The sequence below is a fragment of the Meleagris gallopavo genome, chromosome 13 (assembly GCF_905368555.1).
Source record: "Meleagris gallopavo chromosome 13, MGAL_WU_HG_1.1, whole genome shotgun sequence".
Taxonomy (NCBI): domain Eukaryota; kingdom Metazoa; phylum Chordata; class Aves; order Galliformes; family Phasianidae; genus Meleagris; species Meleagris gallopavo.
Genome location: NC_139416.1, coordinates 19,088,811 through 19,098,185, shown reverse-complemented (window position 1 = coordinate 19,098,185; position 9,375 = coordinate 19,088,811). Strand labels below are relative to the sequence as shown.

Below are 9,375 nucleotides of genomic sequence, written 5' to 3'. Positions count from 1 at the left end.
CTCAGGAGGTGAGCAGCAGGATTAGCATGCAGAACATCCGTGCATTACAGCAGTCACATCTTCAGTCAAGTGCAGCCCAAGCACCTATTCACAGACAGCAGAGCTGCAGCTCTCCCCAGTTCCCGGGACTTTCCCTCCTCACTGTGAGTTGACAGACTCCACTTTTGCATCTTTAGCCCTTTGTTATGCTGTCATTTGGACAGGAGCAGCAGATTATTACCGCTGCTGTAAATGCATTAAATAAAGTTCCAATACTGGCCTGCCGAGTCAGACCATGTTGGCATCTTCTCCTACCTGCATCCAAGCTTCCTCCTGCAGCTGGTGGTGGCCTTCAGCTCCTGGCAGAGCTGCTGGATCTGGCTGTATTACTGCTCCGGTTCTGCCTGCCTCTGCCTCTGCTTGGTCTGCAGTTGATAGATCCTCTGCTCTTGAGCATCCAGCTATTGACCCGCCCAGGGAAAGAAAGAAAAAATGGAAAAAAAAATCAATTAATACTAAACGGCTTAACAAAACCCTGAACAGCACAGGCCTGATGCTGCTGGGGGTGGGGATTGTCGGGAGGAGACACCCCCCGCACACCAGCTGCAAAAATCTGATGTTCTGGGGACAGGAAGCCAATATGGTAGGTATGATCGGGTGCACGCCTGTGGCAGCAGGGATATGCCCCAGGAAGGCTGGGAGACTGCTACACGGGGTGCCCGCTCCTTGGACATGAGGGGTTGTGTCCGATGCTCCGGGCCAGGAAGGCACAGAGCGACTGAGCACACCCAAAGTTGTAACTGATGTCTTAATAAGCAGTGCCTGATCCAGCCCTGTGCTTCGACTCCAAGCTCCTCTGCCCTGTGCTACAGGCCCCTCCAGGCTTTTCCTGTGTGAGCGAAGAGGAAGGGAGTGCAGTGCCTGTGGCTGGCCTGGCCCTCCTGTCCTGCTGCAGCAGCAGTGGGCTCGGAGGGCTTGGTGTTCTCATTTCTTGGCATTCCCACTTCTTGGCATTCTAGCTGCAGAGAGTTCACACCAGGAGGGAGAGGGAAAGAATCAGGAGTGTCAAGTAAAATGCAATTAGCATGACAAGATGCAAATATTGATCCTCCAGAGCTGGTGGTGCTGCTGTGGCCCTGTGGCAGAGCAGCTCCCCTGGCACTGACCGCTGCCTCCGAGGCACTGCTCCTCTCCACACATGGTGGTGCACGGAGCACAGCAAGGGCACCGCATGGCTCCTGCCCTGCTCACAACAGGGAGGCAAGAGAAAACAGTGCCCACATGGCCTGAGAATTGGTTTGCTTGGTGCTGCTGGCAGAGGCTGTGCCATGCCTGGCCATGAAAAAGGGCCCCAAGATGCTGCAGAGCTATTGCCGCAGGTGAAAACAGCACGCCGCTTCCACTTCTCATGGGCTGCGGGAAGCAGCTGAGCTTTCTGGGGAAAAGGACACTGCATCTACAGGATCACAAGGATGAGGTAATGTGCGGGGCACAGCACCACGGACTTCTTGCCAAGCCTGGTCTGCAAGCAGCCTGGGTAAGAGGAGCACCTCGAGCTCTGCGGGCCCATTGTACTGCACTGAGCCACACTGCCTCAGCTCTCCGTGCCTCCTGCTGGCCCTGCTGCCTGTGCCATCATTGCTGCTGGGCATGGGGGGCTCTGCCAGCGCTGACGGTACCCCACAGCACACACAGCCACTGAGAGCCCTAATTATTGTTCACTGTCTTACTAAACTTAGAAAGAATTTCGATATTAATTAAATACTAACTGATCAGTAAAATATATTCACCGAAGACTGTCACCTAGTTGTCAACATTCAATAAATACATTAATAACTAGTTTGCATGTAATTAACATTAAATGATTTTAATGCCTACATTAAAGTCACAGTGGAGACTGTTATCAGCGCAGTGGCCTGCATTCCTCCAAGCCTTACTTTGTATGCGTGTAAACCATTCAGCCCCACAGTGAGAAAGGTTACAGCTGTCCAGCATGATGTGCACTGACAAAACAAAGGAAGCGTTTAAATTCTGAGTGGATCTAAGTGTGTGTGCATGTGTTTGTGTGCCTGTACTCTGCAGTGGTAAAGGACACCTTTGTGTTGAACATGGGATGCTTTCCATAGCTGCTCACAGGTTTGAAGCTTTACACACACAGCCAATCTCAGATGGGCTGGAGACGGAGGGGAGCTGACAGGTACTGGGGCCTGGCTGAGGAGTCCTTGACTCCTCATTCTGCTCTCACTTTTGTTTTTTGCATGCACTTCTGCATGAGTACCAGCAAAGCCAGAGGACATTTTAATGTATAGCATAGCATGCAGGAAAAACAGCACCTGCCAGCTGCAAGGCAGGTGAGCGTGTTCAGGAGGCAGAATAATTCCTGGATGCTCAATGTCATGAGGCTTTCTATCAGCCTTCAAGGAGCAGAAATGACTGCAACAACAGATTTCACATGGCTACATGAAGCAGCATCCACCTATGGGTCTGAGGTAGCTGAAGGGATGCATCCAGCTCAAAGCAGTGCTGCCTGTTGGAGCTCACCTCCCTCACCCACACCACTTGGAGCCAAGCTCACCCTTCCTTCAGCCCCACACAGACCCACGGAGCGCTCTGCTTGCAGCAGGCAGGAGGTGGCATGGTTAGGGTGAACGCCTCCCGCCCCCACTCCTTCTCCTCTCATTTAAGTGGAATCAGTTGTGCCATTTCTGCTTTGCTTTTCAAAAGCAATTACTTTCATGTCATTTCTACAGACATTCACAGAGAGCAAGAGAGTGAGGGCTTGATTATCCCCCCTCCCATCCCCGTCCTGTGGCTTCCGCAGTGGCGGTGAAGTATTAAATTAAATGAGGTGTCTATGGAGCAGCGATGGTTTCAGGTCAGAGGCACTATGGAAAGCTGTATGCTGCACTGCTCCTGTATATGTAAATGGATATATTAAAACCACTGATGTCAACTTGCAGCACTCATCTCCTCTGCTCTCGGGTGATCAAAGCTGATTGCAGAGGCAATTACTGCAAAGGAAAAGAAAATCACGGCCTCCTGCTCATCCCTGAGCTACCGGAGTTTAATTGCTTAGCGTAGCTGAAGCTGCCTCTCCATCTCCCTGGTGTGTACACACACACATGTGGGAGCAGCGCGTGCCTTGAAACACAGACAGGAGTGGACGTTTTTGGGGATGGGCGATGAGAAGCACCCCAAGCAAGGGGAGACCACAACATGAAAAATAATGATGCTTAAAAATGAATTAAACCACTACAGCAGGCAAGGCTGTATTTTAGCAAGATGCTCGATCGATAACACCAAAAGAAAATCAGGGCAGCATAATACATGCCCATAAGTCAGTCTCCCTTTTTCTCTGCTCTCTGGTCCTAGATTCATGGTAAGACTTCTTCAGCCTTTTACAAATGGTAGCTAATCAGGCTCCCAAAGCCTTGGGACACAGACCAGCATCAAGTTGCCTGTATTGTGGCTGGAATGACCCAAACAAGAGGTATTGGGGCCTGACCTGAGGGGTCCTTGACCCCTCATTCTGTTCTCACTTTTGTTTTTTGCACGCACTTTTGCATGAGCACCAGAAAAACCAGAGGACATTTTAATGCATAGCACAGCGCTCGACCAAGTCACAGCCCACGTGGTTTTGGGAGCCAACCCAAGCAATCTGGGTGTACCACAGGTGTCAGTGCTGGTCAGATGTCAGCTCTGGGGGCTGATCTCCCCTGCATTCATCTAAACGGCTTCTGCAGCGTGGAGAGCAGGGTCGGCTGGCTTTCTCCCTCCATGTGCCCTCCCTGCTGCTGCATACAAGCACCCATTTGTATGCTGGTTCACCACTGAGCAGTGTGCACAGCTGTCCCAGCACCAGCAGACCTATTGCTACCTCCCATTATTGCCACCGACCAGATCCTGACATTGTGCTGTGTTCCCGTGGGACTCCCCAGGCAGGCAGTCGTGCACCCCACGCAGACGAGGCTCGCAGTGGGTGAGGTGAAGCTAACTGCAGCGAGTCGTGGCTCACGAGCACATGAGGCCATTCAGGACTGTCATCTTGCTCACATGCAATGTCCACAACTGGTAACAGGAGAGCTTAGGACATGTTAGTAAGAACATACTAGTAAACACATGTTAAAGCTCTGCCTTGTGCCTGAATAGGTGCTGACAGCTGTGCTGCTGCTGTGTAAGCATTTATAAAACCTCTGTGCTGGCCTGGCCAGATGGAGGTGTTCTGTACAGCTATATTGGATTAAATCACAACAGCACCTGATGAAACAGAAAAGCAGCACCCTAACAGAAGCCTTGCTCCCCATACAGCCAACACGACACTTACAGGAGAATGGGAGTGACAGCCAGAGCTGGCTGCTTTGGAGTGCCTGGCTTGTACCTGCAGAGCCTAGCAGGCTGTTTGGGTGGAGCAGGATGCCTGAGCAGGGAAAAAACAACCAAAGAGACCTTGCTGAGAAGGAGCACAAACTGAAACAAAGACTGGGCAGTGCAGAGGAGCATGGCTTCTCCTTCCCTGTTGTGGAGCAGCCCTTCCCTCCCAGCTGGACAGCTGGAGGCATGCAGCTGGTACAAGGGCTGTGTCTGGCAGCAAAACCGCATCTCTGCCTGAGGGGCATGCATCCCTGCAGCTGGGAGGCATCTGGAAAGCTGCAGCGAAGAGGGGTGCAGCCAGCAGTGGGCTGTGCCGCCAGCGGAGCATCACAGTACGATGCCACAGATATCAAGAAGCAACCTGGAGACACTGCTGCTTCCCTGTGAATTAATAAGAAATTGGAATCAGCACCATTAAAGCAGTGTAATCGTACTCACACAAGGCAGACCCCCCAGCAGCTGACTTTTTGCTGTACTTTTATTCGTCCAAATATATGCACACTGCTCCCAGCCTCACTGGGTTCAGTGGCTGTGTGAAATAGCTCTCAACTGAGCCTGGGGAAGGACAGGCAGACCCAGAGAAACAAATGCTGCATTGCATGCCCAGAAATGAAAGCCAGCTGCAGCTCCCTTTGCAAAGGCAATGAACTGGAACACCTAATGCTGAGGGCAGAGCAGTCATCCAATGGCATCATTTGGGAACTCTCAGTAGCTGATATAACATCAAGTGTTATATCAGAGTAAGTGCTATGTTACTTTGTCTTTTGAATGTTTAACCCTTTGCAGGGTTTTACTTTTGCAATTTTCTCCTGCAGCACTACAAAGTGAAGTAGATTTTATTTACTTTTTGAACAACAAATGAAGCCTCTTCTTCCTGCTTCATTCCATGGCTGGAGTTTCCAGATGCTCTCAGAAAATCCCCAAACCCAGGAGTAAACCCCGCGAGCTGCTCAAGAACAGTTAGAGTTGAGGGCAGTGCCAGTCCAGGGCTTTCCCTGTCTGCCCAGTGGGCTCTGCCATGTGTCCTCCTTTCCTTCCTTCCTTATGGACCTCTGTCTTCAGCCCATGGATGGAATTCTCTTTTTTTTTTTTCTTTCTTTTTTTTTTTTTTTTTTTTTACAAGCTGTCTCTTTTTGTTTAGCTGGGAGTGCTCAGAGCCCTTCCCCCACCTTCTCTTCCACTGCTGCTGCTGGTTTTATTCAATTCAACACTTGAGGGAACTGCAGATGAAATGTCTCTGAATCTAAATTGCCCGCAATAGATCTAACAGCCTTTTTCCCACTCCCCCCACCCAAACTCTCCTCAGACAGAACGCTTGAGCTCATTGTCTCTGCCTTACTGCTGCAAAGCACCAGCACCAGCAAAGGAACTGTATGACAGGAGCTCAGCACCCACAGTCCTCCCTTGTCCAAGCGAAAAACAGTGTGCACCAAGAGCACATGGCACCTGCCCTACTGGGAAAAGTGCAGTAACGGATGGGGCAGAGGTGAACTGTTTCCAAAAAAGCAGCTTGAGTCCAGAAGATCCCTGGATGCGCCTGTTATATTCTGCTTGCAGCCGTGTGTGCAGGGCACTGTTGACAGTGACAGTACATGCATTTTGCAGAGCACAGGCACTTGAAACGGCCTCTGGAGTCTCCTGCATGTAGATAACTGACACTCCAAGTTAAGGAGTGTCAGTTATCTACAGGCTTCTACAGAAAGTCTCAACACTGCACACAGACATCCAAAATAAACCTAGGCTCACCGTGCCTGGGGGCAGCAGGCAGATAGCACACATTTCTCTAGAAGGCACCACCCAAAGCATGGAGCAGCAAATCCTGATTGTACCTCTGCAGTCACAGGCAAGGAAGTGCTGTGGCAGCAGCCAAAGGGCAAAGAGGTCATCCAGGCTTAGCAGATAATGCTCTGGTATCTGCCTGATGAGATAGAAAACATGCTTTTTAAAATGGAGGAGAACTCTCTTGCTATTAGTTGTACCTTTATGCCAAGCACTGATGTGCTTTGAGCGGGGTAAATGATCCCATGCAGCCAAATGGCATGTGAAAGGACAGGAAGTACACACACTCTTTGTTAAGGACGAATTTAGTACAGTTCTTGAAAAAGAACTATACGGTCTCTGCAGTAAACAGAGCACATCTGCCCCAGCCTTCCCGTGAGCTCCCGCAACCTCTGGACATGTCACCAACTGTGCTGGTATTGAAAAGCAACCGCTGCTTGCTTCTGCTCTTGCCCCACTGCTGTCCACCTCCCAGGCTTCACCCTCAACCTCTGCAGTAATGAGTGTGGCACGTGGGATGGTGGAAATGGCACCAGATCCTTTGTTAAGGGAGTTCTGTGGGCCCCTTCCATTCCCATCTGAATGGCCTTTCATTTTCTCCAGTTCGATGTTTGCTGATTGTTCATGCTGTCTGGAGAAGCTTTGATTAAACCTCTTAATTTCAGCTAAGCTTTTTCTTTCCAAAGGGCAAACCCTTGACCTAAGAGCATAGAAAAGTGGTCAAAAGGAAAAATAACAAGGCAAAGAGGAAGGAGGAGTAAAAGCTGAGAAATGCAGAGGCATTACAAGCTTGTCACTACACAGAGAGAGATTCCTGCAGCGGTTCTGGCAAGCAGCAGCCTCTGCAGAGCTCTGATCACTGCAGGACCAAACATTGCAGCTGCCCACACTGCTGGCACTGCTCTGCTTGGTTTCCAGGTGCCCCTAAGTCTGCCCCATAGCAGAGAGCGGGGCGCTGGATAGCAGTGCTTTCAGTTTCCTGAAGAGGCACTGAGCTCTTCTACCACCGTGTACACACTTTAGGCTTGCACACTTTAGTGCACACTTTAGGGCTTGCTTCTGACACACCCACAGCCACACTTGGCAGAAAAGTGCACACAGGATGCTTTGTCGTTTCAAACCATGCCAAGAGGTCAGGCAGTGCAAAGCAAAGAGCAGAGAGAGTAACAGCCCTTCAGTCAAGGGCAGATCTGGGTAACTGTGACAGCCAGGCTTTGACAAGTTCCTTTCTTGTTTCCTTGACATCCACAGAGCTCTGCCTGGTGATACCTAATCCATTCCCTGAGACTTGAACATAGACTGAATGCAGAACTACAGTTACAGTCACACTCACACACACAAATGCCATCACCTTCAGTGCTGGGAAAATTAGATGTTTTTTGCCCTTTGGCTGCAGAGAGAAAAGTTGAGATATAGGCAGAATATTACTGAACAATAAATATTTTCTGTGTGTAAAAACAGAAAATGCAATGGTAACTGTACAAGTATGAAATGCTTCACTAATCTCAAAAGCCTGTTAATCCTGAAACCTAAAGACAACAGTTAAAAAGTGTCAACTTTGCAATTTCAGTGTTATTTGAAGAAAAAGTCTAGATTGTGTTCATTACACATCTGTGAATGTCACCCATTTGCATGCAGATATTAAAAAAGACAACTGACCTCTGTCCTGCTCCCCACATCCTCCAGTTTTAACTGAAATTCATTCATAATGCACAGATGGTCAGTATAAAAGTCTCCCTCATGATGAAAGCATATGTTGAGAACAAAAGCAAATAAATGGGGTATAAAAATAAACATACCAAGAGGCACCATGCTGACTGCATTATAGATTTTCATATTTAATCAAAAGAAAATCTGCCTTTGGGTATCTATCATAAGAACAGAGTCCTGCTTTGGAAGCCACAGCCTATCTCAGATCTGCAGCAGAGCTTGTCGCTGTGGTATCTGCACCCCCAGATGGGCCTGGATCACTCGGCTAGTCGAGATGTCACTGATGTTTGGTCTCTGTGAAGACCTGTGCCTCTCCCCCATGGCAGAGGGGCTGTGGCAGCATGCAGTTGGTCCACATGTTGGGGACTCTGAAGCATGACTTCCTACACGAAGTCATGTCATGTAGGAAGACACAACATGAGGTTCAACCAACAAAGGAAATGAAAAGTAGCATGGATGTGTTCACTGGAAAGAGTAAGAAAAGCGTTGGCTTTCTCCTCAACAGAAGGGGACAGTTATTGAAACGTGATGCCAAGAAGACAGGTCCTTCATAGCATTTTGCTCCTGTTGATCTTTTAAGGTTAACAGCATGCAGAGGGCTATCATAGTTGCTACCAAGTACAGAGATGCAGGATTTAGACTCAAACAGGAGTGGAATATAGTTTGATACTTTCGAAGTATCTGGATCTAAGGAGTCCCAGTATAGGGTATTTAAAGAATTGCCTGAAGCAGTTTCAGTGCATTTAAGACCTCACGAGCTATTGGAAGACTGACAAACAGCTAACGGTGTTTGCCTATGATAAAGAAGTAGAGGAAAACAAGCCAGAAAATTGTAGATCAGCCAGCTAAGTTCCAAGTTTTGGAAAACCAGTAACTAAACAATTTCTAAGTACCTGAAGATAACAAGGAGACGGGTAACAACTAACACTCTCCTGGCTTTGTACAGGCAGCAAGCACAAATAGCTATGGTCTTAAATTACATTAGGTAAGAGGTTAAGAAAAACTTCTTAGTGGAAAGGATAGTTAGAACTAGAATTCATCATCTTAGGCTGCAGATCTGTGAGGCCTCCATCCTTGGATGCCCTCACTACAGCCGCACCTGTCAGGAACGGCAAGGCTGAGGACAGCAGGATGGACAGGCAAAAGTTTCTCATGTGCTTCTTCTAGCCATGCTTTTCTGTCACCCAATAGCCATTTAAAAATGCTCGGGATAGTTTTGCTGAGGATTGCTGAGGGTTATTCTTCCATGAGAGCTTTCAGACTGCAAAGAGGAGCTGCAAGATGAGAAGCACAATTGCAGCTCTCTATAAAGAGCCTGCTATGGGACAGTTACCTCACAGGCAATATTTGCAGTATCTTTGTCTACATTTTCTGCTGCAAGTTCAAGAAATGCATGCAAACTTAACTAATAATGCAAAAGCAAAGCTAGTGTGCTGCAGTGGAGACTATAGCACAGGGATGGACAAAGAGCTGGGCTTCGTACCTGGAGAGCAAGTTTGAGTGCAAAACACAGAACGTTAGAAAGCTCACTAGCTT

General features: G+C 48.7%; 1 protein-coding gene across 2 annotated transcripts in view; it reads right to left on the bottom strand.

Moving 5' to 3' along the window:
• Window positions 1-303: 303 nt before the first annotated feature.
• The window catches only part of LOC146543515 (uncharacterized), a 51,603-nt gene continuing 42,531 nt past the window's right edge, over window positions 304-9,375 (bottom strand). For both annotated transcript variants that reach the window (XM_085235258.1, XM_085235257.1), the window contains one exon: window positions 304-440. The gene's annotated coding sequence lies outside the window, so the exon portion shown is untranslated. The remainder of the gene's footprint in view (window positions 441-9,375) is intronic.